The sequence below is a fragment of the Dendrobates tinctorius genome, unplaced genomic scaffold, assembly GCF_039654945.1.
Source record: "Dendrobates tinctorius isolate UK_male_01 unplaced genomic scaffold, ASM3965494v1 ptg000115l, whole genome shotgun sequence".
Lineage (NCBI taxonomy): Eukaryota > Metazoa > Chordata > Amphibia > Anura > Dendrobatidae > Dendrobates > Dendrobates tinctorius.
In genome coordinates, this window is record NW_027361783.1 from 7,794,779 (window position 1) to 7,817,500 (window position 22,722).

Consider the following 22,722-nt stretch of genomic DNA (forward strand, 5'->3'; position numbering starts at 1 on the left):
GGGATGAGGGGGCTGGATCTAGCGAGGCTCAGAGGAGGCAGGAGTCAGGCACTTGACAGTTTGGAAAAGACAAGGGGCGATACAGGATGGCTGAATAATGTGCAGCAAAAGGGGGAAGGAGCTAAGAGAGTGAGGAAATATGAATGAATCTGGGAGGAGGAGCGTGGGGAAACCCCTGTGCAACATAGAGCGCCTTACAGGAACCCAGGAGGATTAGGCGGTGGGGAGATTCTCTGCTCTCCACGATGCGAGCCAGGGCCTCAGTCACACAAATGCCAAAACTGGTAACTCTTACAGACAATAGGACAGCCATGTTTACAGCTTGCTTTCCACATCACACACGTGCACAAAGGCTGAGCACACCACAGGATACGTACAGTAGATCCATCTCATCCAAAGTCTACATTTAGTAATGAATGGAAAATAAACAAGGAAGATGCATCATTGCTATTATTTCTTACAAGTCATCAGCTCCTGGTTCTTGCAGTATAATAAACTGAGAATAGCACCTTCATACACAATGTTACAGACTCATCACTGGCGGACACGGACAGAAAAGGGCCCCTGTGCAAGAACCATATTTGGGCCCTTGGAAGCCTAAGAGTTCCTAAAAATGCTAAATTGCACATGCTTTTGAGGTAGAAATGGCCCCCTTACCTCCTCCTGGGCACCTGTGCGGCCGCACAGGTTGCACCAATGATATGTCCGCCCCGGAATCTAATTTTTAGTTGTTGTATTTTCCAGACTGCCCCCCTGGGGATCTTAACTTGCTGGAGTAAACTACATGGCTGCGCTCACTGTACGTTAAGTGACGACTCAATCATTTCTGGTTTTGAAATTAGTAAGTGGAAGATGTCTCAGGCCGTGTACCCACGTAAGCGGTTTTTTGCGTTTAAGCGTTTTTACCGGCAAACGCGCTTACAAGAAGCATCCCATTCATTTTAATGAATTCCGCACTTTTTGTGCATATTGATGCGTTTTTCCGCAAAAAAAGCATCGCGGTAAAAAACGCAGCATGCTCATTAATTTCGCTGAAAAATCCGCATTTCTAACTATATTCTATGAGCAGGAGGATGCTCCTGTAAAAAACGCATAAAAAAAGAGCAAAAAACGTGCAAAAAAAATGCACGTTTTTCCTGGGAAGGAGTCGTTTTTTCTGCATACGTGGGTACATAGCCTAAAGGCCCCGGCCTTTATTTTGGCAGGACCAACTATATAATGAATATGGGGGTCTCTCGACTCACCCTTGACAGATTGTCAGGGAAGAGAAGACTGGAGCCATTGGAGTTTTCATAGGCTGATCCTTTTGTTTTCAAGGGAGATAAGCCGCTAGCAAAGGTTTCTGGCAGTGACTTTCTCCTCTCTCCCTGAGGGCAACACATTTTATTTATTTTACTCATTTATATAGCGCCTTTATTTGCACAGCATTTTACATACATTATCAACACTGTCCCCGATGGGGCTCACAATCTAAATTCCCTATCAGTATGTCTTTGGAATGTGGGAGGAAACCGGAGAACCCGGAGGAAACCAATGCAAACACGGGAAGAACATAAACTCCTTTCAGATGTTGTCCTTGGTGGGATTTGAACCCAGGACCCCAGCGCTGCAAGGCTGCAGTGCTAACCACTGAGCCACAATGCCGCCCTAACACATGAGCATTTGCCAAAGCTGAGAGCTAAAAAGTGTACAGAGAAGTCTGGAAGGATAGCTGTCAGATGAACAGCCATCTTATATGTATGGCTGGTGCAAGACTTTGTTCATATCAACGTCTTAGTTTCTATGATAAATTAGTTAGAGGTTTTACATGGTGGACACTGGCAGCACTTGACAGACTTCATAGGCTTATAATGGAGCCCAACACTTTGACAAGAATAATAATAATAATAATAATAATAATAATAATAATAATAATAATAATAATAATAAATTATTATTTGGGATTTTAGCTGAGCCTTAAGGCACAAATGTAAGTAAAACATGCAAATTTGTAGCGCTTTCCACAAACTGATCACGCAACAAGGTTCCCAGTATTTTAACTCACAAGCAACATAGTAACTAGGAAAGCATATTGCCTACCCGCAGACCAAGAGTTGCGGTGATCGACCACTGTATAAAAGTGATATAGTGTCAAAAGCTGTGTATTCAAGGGAGATTCCTTTCTTCTGAAAAAAAGCCTTTAACACTAACCATATAATAAATGATGGTATATTTACAAAATTAGTGTCCGGCTCCTGAAACGTTAAATCAGAAAGAAAAAAAAAAATTGGCCATTTTTAGACAATGCAACAGTTATGTGTGGTCAGGTAGACATGTCACTAAACAGTGTTGCACAAGAAGTGACGTCACCTTTTTGACAAGCACGCAACAGCGCTGATTTCCTTTGTTTCATCACGAGTCTGTGTACCCACTAGAACTATACAAGGGGAGATCTGCATGCATATCACTATCCTTTTCACATTTATCAGGCTATGCTTACTTAATGTCATCTGCCATGGGAGAAAATATGGGCTAGAGATCTGAGCGGCTTTCATTTCAGATGTGAAGATGATTTTCAAGGACAATGAGGAGACTGCCTCATTCCCACCTCTCTGCACTGAGTGTGGAGAATGGGAGGGACAGTGTGGAGCACCAGGCATTAACACACCATCTTCTGGTATGCTAGCTTTCTACTAAAGAATTTGGCAGATCACTGGAGCTTGTTAAAACCCTTTATTCTTTTATATCCGATGGAATTAAAACGTAGAAGATATCTCCTGCGTTCTGATAGAGGATAAAAGGCCTAGCTCGTGTATGTATGCATGTTCATACCCAGTGGATCTACATAGACAAGAACTAAAAATATCGTTTTTGAAGTTCCATAACCTGATATGATATTACAATCGTAATATAACTTATCTACAGAAATATTAGGTAGCACTACAGGAAACATCCACAGCTAACAAAAGCATTCACTGCAAATACAGTATCATCGATGAATATAACCTATACAAAACTGTACATTAAAGGGTTATTTATTATTACCATTTTAGCAAGTTATCAACCTGCTAGAGTAGAACAATGGTATTCCCATCACTGTTCTGCATATGAGGCCATGCTCTGTTCTCTGTATCAGTGGAGTCCCAGTGATCAGAAGGTCCTTTCTTTTGGACAAGGAATTACTTGGAAATGTGGGAACAACCCTTAAAACACCAAATACATTTTTAATAATAGTTACATAGCTTAACCAATTTAATATAATTAAATTTACTTTGCGCACAAGGTGCAAAAAAATCCTCTTTTTTTAGTAACTTTAGCAGACTTAATTCTGCGATACTTTAATCATTTATAGTGATGGGCGAACCCGTTGGTGTTCGGGTCAGGCCGAACAACTAAAAAAAAGTTTGGTTTGAATACCAAAACGGTACCCAAACCCAGACCAGATTCAGATAAATCGGGGCCCAAACGTCCTTTGTTTGCCACGCTGTCAGAGCTGTAGTTCCCATAATGTCAGATGACCTCGTGAGCAAGCAGCTGTGACCGGTGGTAAAAAGGTTACCACCGGTATCGGCAGATGAGAGAGTACTACCCTCATCAGCCTACAATCGACAGAAATATGTCAACCCAAAATCATTGGTTGAATATACAGAGTGAACATCACGATTAATACTAAAATATAGTTTATTAGAATATATTAACCCCTTCATGACCCAGCCTATTTTGAATTTAATGACCAGGCCATTTTTTGCAATTCTGACCAGTGTCCCTTTATGAGGTAATAACTCAGGAACGCTTCAGCGCATTCCTAGCGATTCTGAGATTGTTTTTACGTGACATATTGGGCTTCATGTTAGTGGTAAATTTAGGTTGATAATTTTTGCAAAAAAAATTTGGCCAAAATTTTGAAAATTTCGCAATAATCAAATTTTGAATTTTGAATCTGTTAAACCAGAGAGTTATGTGACACAAAATAGTTAATAAATAACATTTCCCACATGTCTACTTTACATCAGCACAATTTTGGTAACAAATTTTTCTTTTGTTAGGAAGTTATAAGGGTTAAAAGTTGACCAGTGATTTCTCATTTTTACAACAAAATTTACAAAACCATTTTTTTTTTTTTTAGGGACCACCTGACATTTGAAGTCACATTGAGGGGTCTATGTGTCAGAAAATACCCAAAAGTGACACCATTCTAAAAACTGCACCCCTCAAGCTACTCAAAACTACATTCAAAAGATTATTAACCCTTCAGGTGCTTCACAGGAACTAAAGCAACATGGAAGGAAAAAATGGACATTTTAATTATTCCAACAAAAAATTTCTTTTACCATCAATTTTTTCATTTTCACATGGGCAACAGGATAAAATGGATCCTAAAATTTGTTGGGCAATTTCTCTTGAGTACACCGATACCTCATATGTGGTCATAAAGGAGCTTATCTAGATGTGTAGTGAGCACATTTTTTAGCCCCCAATTTTTTTTTATTTTCCCAAGGGTAACAGGAGAAAGTAGACCCCCAAAGTTATTGTGCAATTTTTCCTAAGTACGCTAATACCCCATATGTTGGGGTAAACCACTGTTTGGGCACACGTCGGGGCTCGGAATGGAGGGAGCACGGTTTGACTTTTTGAACGCAAAATTGGCTGGAATAAATGGTAGCGCCATGTCGCGTTTGGAGACCCCGTGATGTGATTAAACAGTGGAAACTCATCAATTCTAACTCCAACCCTAACCCCCCACACACCCCTAACCCTAATCATAACCCTAACCACAAACCTTACCACACCCCTAACCCTAACCGCAAGCCCAACCCTAATCCCAACCCACCCCTAACCCTAATCTTAACCCTAATTCCAACCCTAACCCTAATTCCAACCCTAATGGAAAAATAAAAATATTTTCTTTATTTTATTATTTGTCCCTACATATGGGGGTGATAAGGGGGGCAGTGATTTACTTTTTTTATTTTGATCACTGTAAGTTTATCACAGTGATCAAAATAAATGAATGAATCTGCAGCGCTGAAGATTCGAGCAGACGCACTGCGCATGCGCCCGCCATTTTCCAAGATGGCGGCGCTCATGATCCGAGACGGCGGGACACCGGGACGGCCAGAGGGACGTCGGAGGCCCGGTGGAGGGTGAGGGGGGGGGAAATCGGAAGGTGGAGGGAGCAGAGGGGAGGGGAGCAGATTATGACGGTGGCTGCCGATCGGTGCCGTCAGTCGGTGACGGCTGCCGATCGGCGCCGTCAGTCAGTGGGGGGGTCTGATCGGTGTCTCCAGCCATGGCAGATGCTATTGCAGCATCGGCCATGGCTGGATTGTAATATTTCACCAAATTTCATTGGTGAAATATTACAATCGCTCCGATTGGCGGTTTCACTTTTAACAACCAATCACAGCGATCGTAGGCACGTGGGGGCTAAGCCACGCCCCTTGGGGTTAACTATGAAGGGTCCTCTGTGTGCAGGTTGGGTGACCTTTCAGTGACCCCGGTCACCCGACCCGCAGAGGGCAATCAATTCATGACGCCACATAGGCGTCATGGGTCATATTGGCGCGACTTTTCATGGCGCCTATGTGGCGTCAAAGTCCGGGAAGGGGTTAAAATACCATAATTAAGGTAACTCAATAAAGAGGGACACCGGACAAGATCTCTTAACACCCATATACACATAAAATTGAAATAACAGAAAAATGCTGATATCTCCTAATCATCCAATGGCTATCATAGATTTGCTTTTACAAGGAAAAACTTGAGCTTATAGTGTGTATGTATTTTCCAAAAATGGAAGAGCAGGGAAACTCATGTGCCCTGTCCAGTGACCTCACTTAAAACACTGCTCGCTGCATGAGAAAGTTCTCATGCAAGGAGCAGTGCAGTGTAAGTGAGGTCACCGGGATTCATCAGCTATGAACTCTGGTGAACTGGCTCACAAAAGCTAAGCGCTAGACACTGCAGGAGCGATTACGCTCCTGTGTCAGTGTGAGCCGACTGGCGGGGAGAGCGGTCATTGATGTGACTGCTCTCCAAATCATCCGGATCGTTGTGGGAGTATGAAATATCTTCACGTCGGACAGATGAGGGATATGGTTGTTTATTATTTTTCTTCTTTTCCAGGGGAGATGGGCATTGGCGGATTAGGTGTAAAGGTGAGTATTACGGTTGTTTATTTTTATTTATTTTTTTTTAACACAGGTGACATGGGCTTCAGTGGATCACGCATAAAGGTGAGCATAACTCTGCTTTTTATTTTTATTTCAAATAAAAGGAGTCTGTATCATTATTTCAACTAAAGGATTTTTTCTGTCTGAGTCTTTTTTATTGATTGGCTGATTGGTGGATGGTGAATGGGGTACTGGGTGTTTGACCCCACCGATATGGAATTGATGACATAACCCAAGGATAGTTTATCAATATAATAAGCCTATACAAACCTTTCAAGAGAAGCTGAGGCAAAAATTAGTTGCCAGAGAAATGATGATCTAGCCTTGTATATTCTCTTTGCCGAGTAATCTATTTCAGGGTACAGTTGGGCCTTGCCCACTGACATATGTTAGATTAATTGTGTATCTAGTGTCAGTAATCTCATGAACAGAAAGAAAAAAAAAAAAAATTATATATATATAATTTTAAAAGGAGGCTACATAATACACCATAGACTCCCCCCCCAAAAAGAGGACACCCTCTGCCACATTTTGAATCTGGAATTACTTAGGCTAGGTCCATACTACATTTGTGCACACTATCAGGCACATACAGTTATGTGAAAAAATGTTTGCCCCCTTCCTGATTTCCTATTCTTTTGCATGTTTGTCACACTTAAATGTTTCAGATAACCAAGGTTTTTGTTATTTAAGGAAAAAGGAAATCCAAACCTACAGGGCCTTGTGTGACACAGCAATTTAAAAAGGGGGGGGGGCAAAATTTAAGTGTGGTTTATCACATCTTTGGAAAGACAAATTCAAATTTCATGGCCACACGCAAGTCTGATTATTGCCACACCCGTACTCAATCAACAAAACACTTAAATAGGACCTGCCTGACAAAGTGAAGTAAACCAAAAGGTTCTCAAAAGCTAGACATCATGCCGTGATCCAAAGAAATTCTTGAACAAATGAGAAACAAAGAAATGGAGATCTATCAATCTGGAAAAGGTTATAAAAGACATTTCTCAAGCAAATCACAGAGAGTTATTATCCACAAACGGTGAAAACATTGAACAGTGGTGAACCTTGCCAGAAGTGGCCAGAAGACCAAAATTTCCCCAAGAGTGCAGTGACGACTCATCCAAGAGGTCACAAAAAACCACAACAGCCAAAGAACTGCAGGCCTCACTTGCCTCAGTTACGATCAGTTTTCATGGCTCCATCAAAGATGAGTGGGCCAAAATTCCCCCAGAGTGTTGTAAAAGACTTGCCAGTTATCGCACACGCTTGATTGCAGTTGTTGCTGCTAAGGGTGGCCCAACGAGAAATGAGATTTAGAGGGCAATCTTCACACAGAGCCCTGTAGGTTTGGATTTCTTTATCCCATAATAAATACCTTCATTTAAAAACTGCATTTTGTGTTTGTGCAGCTGCTGGGTGATCATGTGTGACAGCTACTAAAGAGGAAGAATATATGGGGAGCAGTGAATGTTCGTTCTCTTTAATTGCAGCTGCAACTAACAGTGTGCCTGCCATTAACAAAAGATGAATATTCACTGCTGCCCATAGTCCCTCCCACCTCCGGCTACGGGCATGGGGAGCAGTGACTATTCATTTCTTTTTAACAGCAGGCACAGGGGTTAGCTGCAGCAGCTGGTTCTGGCCTCCTGTGACCAGCTCCTCCGCTGGTGCCGCTCCCCCACCCCCAGAGTCAAAGCAGATACATCCGGACTATAAGATGCACCCCCCCATTTTCCGCCAAATTTTTTGAGGAAAAAGGTGCGTATTAAAGTCTGAAAAATACAGTGCATGCCAGGAGGATGCCGAAAGCACACACTTTGGTCTCTGCATGGTGAATGGTCATCTATGGCAACATTACAATATATTTCAGTAAAAGACTAGTGTGCACCTAGCCTTGCATCATCTTGTCTTACAGTATACAGTTTTATTCATTTATAGGCAACACCAAATACAACCTCAAAAAGAGCTGAGGAGGGATGAGCCCTGTATGAGAAAGGGCTAATTGTAATGTGGGGTCTGAGACTTATTGGTGTCTTATTTTATTCTGGGACTTACATTTATTTTAGCTTGTGATGTGGCTTTATTTTGCAGTCTGAAGTCTGCATTTAGTCTGGAATCTATAATTATTAGTGTCTGATCTGGGGCCTAAATTAATACTGGTGGTCTATGTAAACTTTTGGGTGATATGAAGAGGCTCATACACAATACTGATCTAACCACACTTACGCAAAACAATGGAGAAATAGTAACATTGGTTCACAAAAGTGCACATAGCCTTTGAATTTCAGTATGAACACATAAGCTTTTTACACTAACTACTGGTAAAAATTTAAACATTTCTCCCGATGAAATGTCGGAAATCGAATGTTTCGTTAACGTGCCTGCAAGTTACTGTTGTTTGTGAATTTATCATTCTAGACTGCTTTCATACTGCTGACACTGATATACGAGTTTTGAAAATGTACTGAGAAAACTTTCACACAGCCAGAGAGAATATCGCTGACACGGAGCTACAAAAGCCACACAGACTGCAAGCTACATGACTGATGACTTCACCAAAACAAATTGTAAAACCTGACACAACTAAATTATCCAAACGCACTGCAGTAAAACAATAACAAAATAAGTCAATAAGTCAAGGCTGGTGGAAAGATGGAAACCAGAACCAATCTGGCAATTATTACAAAGAGAGAACTTAGAATCAAGTAGATGATTCCTGGGTTGTATAAACTATTTGCCCTTTTTTGTTTTTGGGATTTTTACTACTGTAAGTCTCCCAGCACTCAAAACTTATCAGCTAGCCTGAGCCAACAGAGGTCTCAACCTATACAGGTCGATTATATCTGCAGTTTTCATCAGATTTTGCCCCTTTCTTAACACCAGTTGCATTTGATTATAGTTGTGCCATTGACTTCAGCTTAGTGTCTACAGTGAGGTAGCCGGCATTCACACATCCGTTGTACAACCTCCCCAGGAATTGTGCAGTCTCTGCCACGTTTCCCTATCTCTGCAGAGCTGATATGAAATTGAAGGGATTCAGCTCACCTTTCCTTTAATTCTTATGAACTCGATAATGTCTCTGAGCACGGACACGTCTCTGCCAAACATCCAATTATGAAATTCCAAGAAGAAAAAGAACATCCAGCTCCAAGAGTAAAATTCAAAAATGTATTCCAAACTGCATAAAATCAGATACATAGCTGCTAGTGATCAAAAACTGGTAAAACAGATTTTACCACATGGGGATGATCCAAAATAATGCCCAGTATCATAATGCTGCAGTTTAAACACCAGGCCTGTGTCGGCTTCACAATGTTGCATAAACCAACGACCAAAACATAGCAAATTAGAGGGACTGTTTTTACAATTGTTGCCCAATCAAGTCGTTGCTATGGTACTATAGGTGCAACCTGACCAGTACAGCAGACCCTAATACATCAAAGTAGACTGCACACCAGTCTAGAAAACCCTTACCCCCTTACTCAAATAAATCTGGAGGTTCTTACAATAAAAGGGTTACTTTAGACAGCAAAATCTCAAAAAAGGGTATGACTGAAGGGTCTGAATGACTGAGTTCCTTCCACATGGTGAGACCTTTCCATTATATAAGTATGCCTAGTCTTTGTGTCATGGTCAATCCCCTCCTGAGAGAGGGTTAATAAGGTGTTCACATTTAAGTGAGGACAAATTAGTGCATGATGAGATTTTGCTGTCTAAAGTAACCCTTTTATTGTGACAGACAGCACATGGGGAGGCCGTGTGGGACATGCTGTACATGGTGAGGCCGTGTGGGGCTCATGCTGTACATGGGGAGGCCGTGTGGGGCTCATGCTGTACATGGGGAGGCCGTGTGGGGCTCATACAACCCCTGGAAAAAATTATGGAATCACCGGCCTTGGAGGATGTTCATTCAGCTGTTTAATTTTGTAGTAAAAAAGCAGATCACAGACATGGCACAAAACTACAGTCAATTCAAATGGCAACTTTCTGGCTTTAACAAAAATCAAGAACAAAAAATGCGGTAGTCAGTAATGGTTACTTTTTTTAAACCAAGAATAGGGAAAAAATTATGGAATCACCCTGTAAATTTTCATTCCCAAAACCAACACCTGCATCAAATTAGATCTGCTCATTAGTCTGCATCTAAAAAGGAGTAAGCACACCTTGGAGAGCTGTTGCACCAAGTGGACTGACATGAATCATGGCTCCAACACGAGAGATGTCAATTGAAACAAAGGAGAGAATTATCAAACTTTTAAAAGAGGGTAAATCATCACGCAATGTTGCAAAAGATGTTGGTTGTTAAAGGCAAGCATACTGGTAGACCAAGGAAGACATCAAAGCGTCAAGACCGGAATCTTAAAGCAATATGTCTCCAAAACAGGAAATGTACAACAAAACAAATGAGGAACGAATAGGAGGAAACTGGAATCAACGTCTGTGACCGAAATGTAAGAAACCGCCTAAAGGAAATGGGATTTACATACAGAAAAGCTAAGCGAAAGCCATCATTAACACCTAAACAGAAAACAACAAGGTTAATGATGGCTAAGGAAAAGCAATCGTGGACTGAGGATGACTGGATGAAAGTCATATTCAGTGATGAATCGCGAATCTGCATTGGGCAAGGTGATGATGCTGGAACTTTTGTTTGGTGACATTCCAATGAGATTTATAAAGACGACTGCCTGAAGAGAACATGCAAATATCCACAGTCATTGATGATATGGGGCTGCATATCGGGTAAAGGCACTGGGGAGATGGCTGTCATTACATCTAAAATAAATTCACAAGTTTATGTTGATATTTTGGACACTTTTCTTATCCCATCAATTGAAAGGATGTTTGGGGATGATGAAATAATTTTTCAAGATAATGCCTCCTGCCATAGAGCAAAAACTGTGAAAACATTCCTTGAAAAAAGACATAAGGTCAATGTCATGGCCTGCAAATAGTCAGGATCTCAATCCAATTGAAAATCTTTAGTGGAAGTTGAAGAAAATGGTCCATGACAAGGCTCCAACCTGCAAAGCTGATCTGGAAACAGCAATCAGAGAAAGTTGGAGCCAGATTGATAAAGAGTACTGTTTGACACTCATTAAGTCCATGCCCCAGAGACTGCAAGCGGTTATAAAAGCCAGAGGTGGTGCAACAAAATACTAGTGATGTGTTGGAGTGTTTTTGTTGGTTTGTTTTTCATGATTCCATAATTTTTTTCCTCAGAATTGAGTGATTCCATAATTTTTTCCCTATGCTTGGTTTAAAAAAATAACCATTACTGACTACCACATTTTTTGTTCTTGATTTCTTTTAGTGTTTCTTAAAGCCAGAAAGTTGCCATTTGAATTGACTTTAGTTTTGGCCATGTCTGGGATCTGATTTTTTCCTACAAAATTAAACAACTGAATGAACATCCTACAAGGCCGGTGATTCCAGAATTTTTGCCAGGGGTTGTACAATATACAGAAGGGGCTGTACTTGGGTTCAAAGATATATAGAGGGGAGTGTCAGCATACTTAATTCTGCTCAATATTAAGTGATACAATTAATAATAAATTAATATTGAGTAGAATTAATTTCAAGCTATTGGTTCAGTCCTGCACAACAGTCATGGTCTTTCATGTGGCCCCTCGGGAAAATTAATTGCCCACAACTGTATCATGCCATCATATTATAAATACGAATTGGAGAAGCTGTATGATGTGCTCTCAATGAACTGCTGCAACATTGTTACAGGTACATTTGTGTCTGGTCCATGCATTGACTTGCTAGCATCTGAATCAAATTGAATGCAAAATCAAGGCACAAATCAAAGAATGCAAGGACATCATAACAAGAACAGGTACTAAATTGTGTGCATAAAGGGATGAAGATAATACATTCCCCCTTGAGTGTTAAGACTGGTGTCTCAATATCAAGATGGCCAGTGGAAGATATACCTAAGAAGATTTTTTATAAGAGTCACAACCTCTTAATAAATTAAAAGCATCTCAGTCTGTGTGTGCACCAGAGAGCCAAATAATAATATATTCAGATAGAAATTAGTGAATGCACCGGCCCATGAGTCATTGAAAAGTAGGAAAAAGTAAAAAATTATTATTACTAAACATAGGGTTTGCAACAATATCCAATATTTCCTAGCAATTTTCTTGATTATACCTTTAAGAAATTCCTTCCTAGATGTCTCAAGCAAAAGCAGTTTGTCTTTCACATCTTGGCAGCAGTGTGCAGCTTTTCAAGACTTCCCACTTAGTGCAACTCAAAGTGCATGCGCTAAAAAGAGCATTCAGTGTGTCAACTGACAAAAGTTCATAGGTTGTTTAAAGGAATGCTCCTCCTACTCCTCCATGAACGGTACAGGCGACACCTTTGACTTCCCATTCCCACCAATGAGAGAAAAGAAAACTGCAGCCATGAGAGGAAGCATCCCAGTCAGCATTGGCACACTGCTGCAAAGCAATACAGAGTGCTCTTATATTACTGTATGTGGGGAAGCAGGGCACCACTGGCTGGAGAAGGTGGACCAGCATGAGGACTCTCATACACTTACTCTTTCTTAACTGAGCGCTAGCATGATTTCTTGTTTTTCGAAAACAATACCAATAATACATAGCCCATCAATTTCGCCATTACGGAGAAATTTGAGCATTTGAATTGATATGCAAATGAGGCTAAACAACTATTTATAGATCTCAGGCCTTTGTCACTCCAGCTCTATTGCCAACTTCTCCTGCTTGACTGACTGCTCCTTTGCGGAAGGCAGCTGCACAAGCCAGGGAATGGAGCTTGAATGACAAAGGCTTCAGATCTACAATAGCTCTTCAGCCTCATTTGTATATTAATTCAAACGTGGATTTCTCCGTAATGAAGGAACTGACTGGCCATGTAAAGGGTATTGTATTGGTCTTTGAAAGCGCTACATGCTCATGTAAATAGTTGAGGGGGGGGGGAAATCCTTCTGACAAGAGTTCATGCTGACAGACCAATTTTTATTTTTGCGCATCTTAACACCCTTTTTATTTTTTAATCGACAAAGCCATATAAGAGCTTGCTACTTGTAGGACTGGTTGTAGGTTTAATTGATTCTATTCTACAGTTATAGGCAGATCCTTGCTGTATAACATGACCGGCATCTAACACTTATGGTACGGGCTAAGCTCCTGAACTTACTCTATACATCAGCACCCACTATGTGCATTGCATGTACGTCACAATACAAAATGGGATTACTTACTATTAAGGCTCGCTCACATCACTGTATGAATCAGACAAATGCTATCTGACTTTTTATCGGATCGTACTCGGACCAATGATATGTAATTGCAATGCTGGTGGGTGTTGACCCACTGCGCCACGGGCAGAGCTTACCTAGGAAGGGTTAAATTAAGTGACTACCAGGTGTTTGCTACAGCCTCTGATGGTGAGGTTGAGCATTGCTGCTGGTAGTCACTAGGTTCCACTGCAAGGCAGTCCCTGAATCTGCAGCAGCTGACTGGAGGGTCAGAGGCACAGGTGTGAGGTACAGAAGGAAGAGAGACTCGTAGCCAGATGGTCCGAGGTTGGGGCCAGCAGCACAGGTTTTTATCCATGTAGTCGAGGTCAGGAGAAGAGAGGTCAGACAGAACAGCTAAACAGGCTGGGTCGTTAACAAGATTCAGTCAATGGTGGAATGCATGAACGGGTTCCACAACAGGAACCAACGTTTAGGTGAGAATTGCTAAGAGGCGCTGTCAATTTTAAGCCCTGCTGGCATAAAATATGCCGGGGAACCGAATATCTGCAGGACACAGTAGGGATTAATTTCTGATGAGATTGACTATGCGCCTACTAAGGCTAGATGGAAGTCACATGTAGGTGCACCAGTGCTGTATGAAGCAGGCTCGGCAGGATGGGTAGACATAGTAACATAGTTATTAAGGTTGAAGGGAGACTTTAAGTCCATCTAGTTCAACCCATATCCTATCCTAACCTGCCCTAACATGTTGAGTAAGGCCCGTTTGACACTTCCGTTTTTGACCATTAGTCAAAATCCGCCGTTTTTGCAAAAAAACGGATCTGCCATTTTTTTGGCGGATCCATTTTTTTCCCCATTGATTTGCATAACCGGTGGATCTTGACGGATGGCCATCCGTTGGATCCGTTTTTTGCGGATCCATCAATTTTTTTGCGTCCGCCGAGATGCCTGGATGGACCATGCAACTTTTTTTTGCTGCAGGATCCGCATTTTTATAGTGCGCATGCCCGGAGGAATGAAGTCAGCCGGAAATTTAACCCTGAAATCATTTCTGGTGGACAGAAAAAATTCTCTCTCTCTCTCTCTCTCTCGGGCAGCAGTTCCTTTAAAATTCTTCATTCATCGGATCCGTCAAAAAAACGGATCCGGTGGCATCCGTTCACATCAGTTAGCAACGGATCCGCTTTCCGCCATTTTGGCGGATTTTAACTGACACAAAAAAACTGAAGTGTGAAACAGGCCTAAGCTTCACATTGGGGGAAAAAATTCCTTCCCGACTCCACATACAGCAATCAGACTAGCTCCCTGGATCAACGCAATATTAAGGAAACTAGTGTATATACCCTGTAATATTATAATTTTCTAGAAAGGCATCCAGTCCCTTCTTAAATTTTAGTAGGGAATCACTCATTACAACATCATATGGCAGAGAGTTCCATAGTCTCACTGCTCTTACAGTAAAGAATCCGCGTCTGTGAGTATGCTTAAACCTTCTTTCCTCCAGACGTAGAGGATGCCCCCTTGTCCCCGTCACAGGTCTAAGAGTAAAAAGATCATTAGAAAGGTCCCCGCATATATTTATACATTGTAATAAGATCACCCCTAAGCCTTCGATTCTCCAAACTATAAACCCCAAGTGTAATAACCTGTCTTGGTATTGCGGACCCCCTAGTTCCCTAATAACCTTGGTCGCTCTTCTCTTCACCCACTCCAGTTCAGCTATGTCTTTCTTATACATCGGAGACCAGAACTGTACACAGTATTCTAAGTGTGGTCGCACTATTGACTTATATAGAGGTAAAATTATGTTCTCCTCATGAGCATCTATGCCTCTTTTAATGCATCCCATTATTTTATTTGCCTTTGCAGCAGCTGCCTGACACTGCCCACTAAAGGTGAGTTTGTCGTCCACCCATACATCCAGGTCTTTTTCAGTGACAGTTTTGCCCAGTGTTTTACAATTAAGCACATAATTATACATCTTGTTCGTTCTACCCAAGTGAATGACCTTACATTTATCCCCATTAAAGCTCATTTGCCATTTATCAGCCCAAGCTTCTAGTTTACATAAATCCTCCTGTAATATAAAATTGTCCTCCTCTGTATTGATTACCCTGCAGAGTTTAGTGTCATCTGCAAATATTGAAATTCTACTCTCTATGCCCCCTACAAGGTCATTAATAAATATGTTAAAAAGAAGCGGGCCCAAAACTGACCCCTGTGGTACCCCACTGCTAATCGTGACCCAGTCCGAGTGTGCTCCATTAATAACCACCCTTTGTTTCCTATCCCTGAGCCAGCTCTTAACCCACCTACACATATTTACCCCTAATCCCATTGTTCTCATTTTATGTATCAACCTTTTGTGTGGCACCGTATCAAAAGCTTTTGAAAAGTCCATGTACACCACATCCACTACATTCTCTTGGTCCAGTCCGGAACTTACCTCTTCATAAAAGCTTATCAGATTAGTCTGACAGGAACGGTCCCTTGTAAACCCATGTTGATATTGGGTCATGAGGTTATTCTTCTCCAGATACTCCAGTATAGTATCTCTTAGAAAACCCTCCAGGATTTTACCCACAGTTGAGGTTAAACTTACTGGCCTATAATTTCCAAGTTCAGTTTTTGTCCCCTTTTTGAATATTGGCACCACAATTGCTATACGCCAGTCCTGTGGTACAGACCCTGTTATTATGGAATCTTTAAAGATTAAAAATAATGGTCTATCTATGACTGTGCTTAATTCCTGCAGTACTCGGGGGTGTATCCCATCCGGGCCCGGGGATTTGTCAATTTTAGTGATTTTTAGATGCCGCTGTACTTCCTGCTGGGTTAAGCAGGTGACATTTAATGGAGAATTTTTATCCCTGATCATGTTATCCGTCATGGGATTTTCTTGTGTAAATACTGTTGAAAAAAAGTCATTTAGCATATTGGCTTTTTCCTCATCCACCATTTCACCCAGAATATTTTTAAGGGGACCAACACTATCATTTTTTAGTTTCTTACTTTTTATGTAGTTAAAGAATATTTGGGGATTATTTTTACTTTCTCTGGCAATGAGTCTCTCTGTCTCAATCTTTGCTGTCTTGATTTGCTTTTTACAGAATTTATTTAATCTTCTGTATTTAGTTAATGCCTCATCACTACCTACTTGCTTTAATTCTCTAAATGCTTTATTCTTATCTCTTATTGCACCCCTTACAGCTCTATTTGGCCATAGTGGTTTCCTCCTATTTCTCGCATGTTTATTCCCATACGGTATATATTGTGCACAGGTCCTATTCAGGATGCTAATAAACGTCTCCCATTTTCTTTGTGTACTTTTATGTCTCAGGATATCGTCCCAGTTAATTGCACCAAGATCATCTCTCATCCGTTGGAAATTTGCTTTCCTGAAGTTTAGTGTCCTTGTAACCCCTCTACTACACATCTTATTAAAGGATACATGAAAACTTATTAATTTGTAATCACTATTACCCAAGTGACCCTCAACCCTTACATTTGATATGCGGTCTGGCCTGTTGGTTAATATTAGGTCTAGCAGTGCCCCCCCTCTTGTTGGGTCCTGAACCAGTTGTGAAAGGTAATTGTCTCTCATAGTTGTCAAAAACCTATTACCTTTGCTGGAACTACAGGTTTCGGTTCACCAAAGTATTTCAGGGTAGTTGAAGTCCCCCATAATAATGACTTCTCCTTGAGTCGCAGCTTCATCTATTTGCTTTATGAGGATATTCTCTGTTGCTTCCATTATTTTTGGAGACTTATAACAAACCCCTATCAGTAATTTATTATTTTCCCCCCTCCCCTTATCTCTACCCACAGGGACTCTACATTTTCATTAGATTCATATATATTAACACGCAGGATGGGTTTTAAGGATGATTTTACATATAAACACATGCCTCCCCCTCATTTGTACGGTCATTTCTAAACAGACTATAGCCCGGTAAATTAACCGCCCAGTCATGGCTCTCGTCCAGCCATGGCTCTCGTCCAGCCATGTCTCAGATATCCCCACCATGTCATAATTATGTTCCAACAACATTAACTCCAATTCCTCCATTTTGTTGGCGAGGCTTCTGGCATTAGTATACATGCACTTTATGTATCTCTCTGTACCTCTATTCTTTCTTAAATTATTAACTGTTCTAACCCCACCCCTCATGCCACCCCCACCCCCAATTTCATTATTTGTACCCAGGTCTCCATCTGCACCATCTTCCCCTCCTATAGAAGGAATACCCTCCCCCTGTCCCTAGTTTAAACACTCCTCCAACCTTCTAGCCATTTTATCCACCAGCACAGCTGCACCCTCCCCATTGAGGTGCAGCCCGTCCCTAGCGTAGAACCTGTAGCCAACTGAGAAGTCGGCCCAGTTCTGCAGGAACCCAAACCCCTCCTTCCTACACCAATTCCTGAGCCACTTATTAACCTCCCTAATCTCCCGTTGCCTCTCTGGCATGGCACGTGGTATAGGAAGGATTTCCGAAAATACCACCTTGGAGGTCCTTGCTTTTAAGCTTACAGCCTAGTTCCCTGAAATCATCTTTAAGGACCTTCAACCTACCTCTAACTTTGTCATTTGTGCCAATGTGCACCATGACCGCTGGATCCTCACCAGCCCCTCCCAGTAATCTATCAACCCGATCAGCGATGTGTCGGACTCGAGCGCCAGGTAGGCAGCACACCGTTCGACGATCCCTGTCTTTGTAACAGATTGCCCTATCTGTTCCCCTAATAGAGTTTCCCACTACCAGAACCTGTCTGGCCTGCCCTGCTCTCCTATTTCCCCCCTTACTGGAGCAGACACTCCTCCGGCTTTCAGAGGACATGCCTTGCTGCAGCAGTGCTACTCTTGCACTAACACTCCCCTCATCTGCAAACTAAAGGTACTGTCACACTTAGCGATGTACCAGCGATCCCGACTAGCGATATGACGCGGTCAGGATCGCTGGTACATCGCTAAGTGGTCGTTAGTGAGCTGCCACACAAGCAGATCTCACCTGCAACATCGCAGGGGTCGGGGGTGGCTACTTACCTGTCAGACGCGGCGATCCTGACGTCCTCCCGCCCGCGTCCACGCGCCGCTCGTCGTCACAGCAGGAGCAGGAAGCTGATGACGAGAAACGGCTCAGGACATTCTCGCGCGATCAGCTATAACCAGCGGGGGAGCGGTCGGAGGTAAGTATCAGACATAGCGATATCGCTAGCAATATCGCTGTAACGTCACAAAAAACAGTGACGTTATAGCGATATTGCTAGCGATATCGCTTAGCGTGACAGGCCCTTTAGCAAACTTATTGGGGTGTGCCAGATCAGGACTAGCCTCCCTGGTGCTCTTCCCTCTACCCCGCCTTCTAACTGTCACCCAGCTAGCTGCTTCATTGTCCCGCAGCTCCAACCTAGCATCCCCCCCCCTCATCTATCCCATTGTGCGTCTGCTCAGTGAGCAGAAGACTCCTTTCCATATTGTCTATGGATCTCAGTGTTGCCAGCTGCACATTTAGATCCAGTATCTGGGCTTCCAAATGTACAACGTGCTCACATCTCGCACAGCAGTATGCACCCTCGACCGGCTGTTTAAGGATTTCATACATGCGGCAACACGTGCACTGGATGGCATTGGCAATAGTGGAGCACATCCTAATGGGGATTGCACCAGACAATAAGATAAGCAAAAAATAAGTAAAAAGTATTAATAAAATATAACAGTAATTCAGTAATACCTCCCTTGGAAACTCCCTGAATCCAAAGTCACTGACTCTCAAGTCACACACTTACCACATTTCGCACTTACGCTCAGGTCAAAAAGATTTTTTTTTTCACCTTTTACCAGTACACCACCCTGCTGCTCAATGCACTTCCAAAGGGAGTTGAGCCCCAACCAGCTGCCCCTTATAAACCCTTAATTATGAACTCCCACCCTTAATTAACCCCTTGTGAATATAGTTACACCTCAAGATTTAAATGCAATATAGTTAACCCTTAAAAACACATAGTAAAATAAGAGATTAACCCTGTAGAGAGAAAAAATAGGTTAAACAAGCCCCCAAGCCCCCCAAAAATTGAACAAGTAGAAAGTACTCAGCAACCTACAATTCAGCAACTCACACAGGTATTTGTTATAGCTTTTCCAAACACCTCTTCACTGAATCTCAAGTCACACACTTACCACAGTTCGCACTTACGCTCAGGCGGAAGATTTAAAAGTTTTTGGGTTTTTTTCCCTTTTACCAGTACACCACCCTGCTGCTCAATGCACTTCCAAAAGGAGAAACCACATGGTGAGTAGAGCAGTGCTGGGGAGGCTTGAAAGTAACTCCTCCTCCTTTTTTGGCCAGACCATCAAAAGAACCTTTTGAGACTGTCAGGGGAGTGGATGCTCTCAGCAGGTTCCCAAGACCTCTCCTTGGGGCCAAAACCTCTCCAGTCAACCAAGTAGGAACTCTTCCCCCAGACCTTCTTAGAGTCCATGATGTCCTTGAAGTCAAACACATCCGAAGGACCTCCAGAAACAGACGTAGGGGTAGGAGTATGGGCCTTGGAAAACCTATTTAGGACTACTGGTTTCAAGAGCGATGTGTAGAAGGCATTTGGGATCTGACGATTGCGTGGCAGCTGAAGTTTAGAGAGCACTGGGTTGTTTTGCCCGGGAATCCTGAATGGTTCAAGGTACCGAGAAGCAAACTTTTAAGAAGGCACCTTTAGGCGAATGTTCAGAGACGGTAACCAGACTAATTCCAAGGTGATACTGAGCGGGGCAAACCTCTTCTTGTCTGGACATGGCCTTAAGGAGGGAGGACTGGGTTTGCCGCCAGATCTGAAGGAATTCATCATAAGATAAATCAGCCGCTGGTAAACCAGAGGAAGCAGACATAGGAGAGGGCACTTGAGGATGCTGGTAATATACCACGAAGAATAGAGATGCTCCAAAAGACTCTAACGTGATTGTTGTAGGAAAAGTCCACCAAGCAGAGTAGTTGCACCCAATTATCCTGATGGGCAGAGACAAAGTGGCAAAGGTAGCTCTTGAGGATCTGATTTACCCATTGTACTTACCCATTGGTCTGCGAATGGTATGCGGAAGAGAAGTCCAGCTGGATATTCAGCAGCTTGCACAGGGCCCTCCACAATCCAGAGATTATGTGGAAGGGATGACTGTGGAGACAAAATACATGCTGGAAAAACTGTGTGGCAAGCTTAAAAGCGGAGGGAAGACCACCTAGGGGGTATGAAGTGAGCCAACTTAAAGGGAAACTGTCACCACTTTTTTGGCCTACTAGGTAAAAATATCATTTAATTGTCAGCTTTGCGTTCCACAACTCGTTCTGAAACCCCCTGACTCCCAATGTATCATCCATAAAAACTTTTTTATTTTTCCCGGGCTATATGTTAATCTCTTCGGTCCGCATGGGCACTACTGATTTTCAGCTTTGCCCTCAGTTGGGCAAAGCATACTGCGCATACGCGAGGTCACATTTCAATGTGCACGTGCTAAATATGTACACAATCTGCGATCACAGGGAAGAATGCATACAGCAAGCCGAGGAGGGGTGGAGTGACAGGATAGAGGCAACGCCCATGGACCGAACAAATTACCATACAGCGCGGGACAAAAAAAAAAAAAAAAAGAATTTTATGGGCAATACATGAGTACTCAGGGGGTTTCAGAACTAGTTGTGTAATGCATAGCTGACACTCAATTAAATGATATGTTTACCTAGTAGGCAAAAAATGTGGTGACAGGTTCCCTTTAAAGAACCGATCCACCATGACCCAAATGGTGTTACAACCCTTGGAGAGAGGCTCAGCCAGCGAAAACAGCTTGGAGAAAAAAATAACGCAAGTGACAGACTTACATGAAGAGGTTCTTTGCAGGAGCACTGCCCCAAGACTGATAGAGGAGGCATATATCTTCAAGAGAAACTGTTTTTTGGGATTGGGGTGATGCAGCACCGGAGCACTTGCAGATTGACAGAATGTTGTCACCGTGTACCATTCCAAGGCAGTCCCAGGATGTGCAGCAGCTGACCAAAGGGTCAGAGGCACAGGTGCGAGGTACAGAAAGGGCGAGACAAAAGGCGCTGCTGCCATGGGATAGGCCAAGGAACCTAATCTCTGCAGGACACAGTAATGATAAATTCCTGTAGAGACAGACCACGACCAAAGCAGAATCAGCGGGACTACTTGGCATTAGTAGAAACCACATGGTGAGTAAAGTGGATTAGAGAGGCCTGCGAGTCACTGCCATGACAGTAATGGGGCAGTGCTGATCAATGTTTTCTTTTCTCATTTCAATTCAGAATGAAAAAAATGTAAGCATTCTGCGATTTGAAACATAAATTGAACAAAACTCTCCCATTCAAGTTTATAGGGGTGTGTGGCAATCTTTGAACTACACTTGGATGATATCTGAGTGCAGTCAGATTTCCGTGGATTCACAGAATGTAAAAGATGGAGAAATTTTGTTCTCCATCCTCTCCTAACCGTGAGCTCAGATTCTCACATCTGAGAGAAACGGATCACATTCTGCTCATAGTCTGATCAGAGAATCATTAGCATAATTGACCAGATTCTCTTGGATCAGAGAATCTATGGTTGTATGACCCAAGCCTTAATGTGAAGTCCATATATTGGCGGTAGTCTGAGCCTATATTTATGACCAAATTTTAAAAATAGGTCATCAATATCAGATTGTTGGGGGTCCGACACTTGGCACCCCCAAAAATCAAATGTTATTACCCATAGTGGCTGCTAAATGTAAAAATCACAGCTTTAGAATTGCAAATTAGCTCATATTTAAAGACAAAAAGAGTTGATATGCGGCTCTTGTCCCATACAAATTGAATGCAGCCAAAACAAATGTTTCTCAATTTAAGAGCTCTAGATTGTGACCATACCCTTATAAGGATGGGATGGCACATGGAACAGTAACCAAAAGGCAAAGAAGCCATAAAAATGCAGCTGTAATACAGCTGAAACCCTTTGGCCATGTAAATTTGATAAGTTTTCAAAGGGGTACGCTCCAATGGGTCATCGCCGCTAAAGACCTTAAGCAGTGAAATCTGCAGCCGCAAATACAGCTGAAGATTTCACTGGGAAAATGGTGCAGGACAGGTAAACCACACTATTTCACCAATTGCAATGCAAAGTTTGAAATGCACACAGACATCCACAGCATAAGCTAACAAGCAGATTAAAATAAAATTATATTGATCTGACTAATTGTGGCGCGACATTGCTGCACAGCTACTGATGTCTAGCAAGTATAGTACATGTGTCATATTAAATAGAATAGGACAAATGCATGAAACCTGCTGGGCCTGG

General features: G+C 42.3%; 1 protein-coding gene across 1 annotated transcript in view; it reads right to left on the reverse strand.

The window, feature by feature from the left end:
- Nucleotides 1-22,722, reverse strand: part of HIVEP1 (HIVEP zinc finger 1) — a 271,867-nt gene that overhangs the window by 219,207 nt on the left and 29,938 nt on the right. The window lies entirely within an intron of this gene.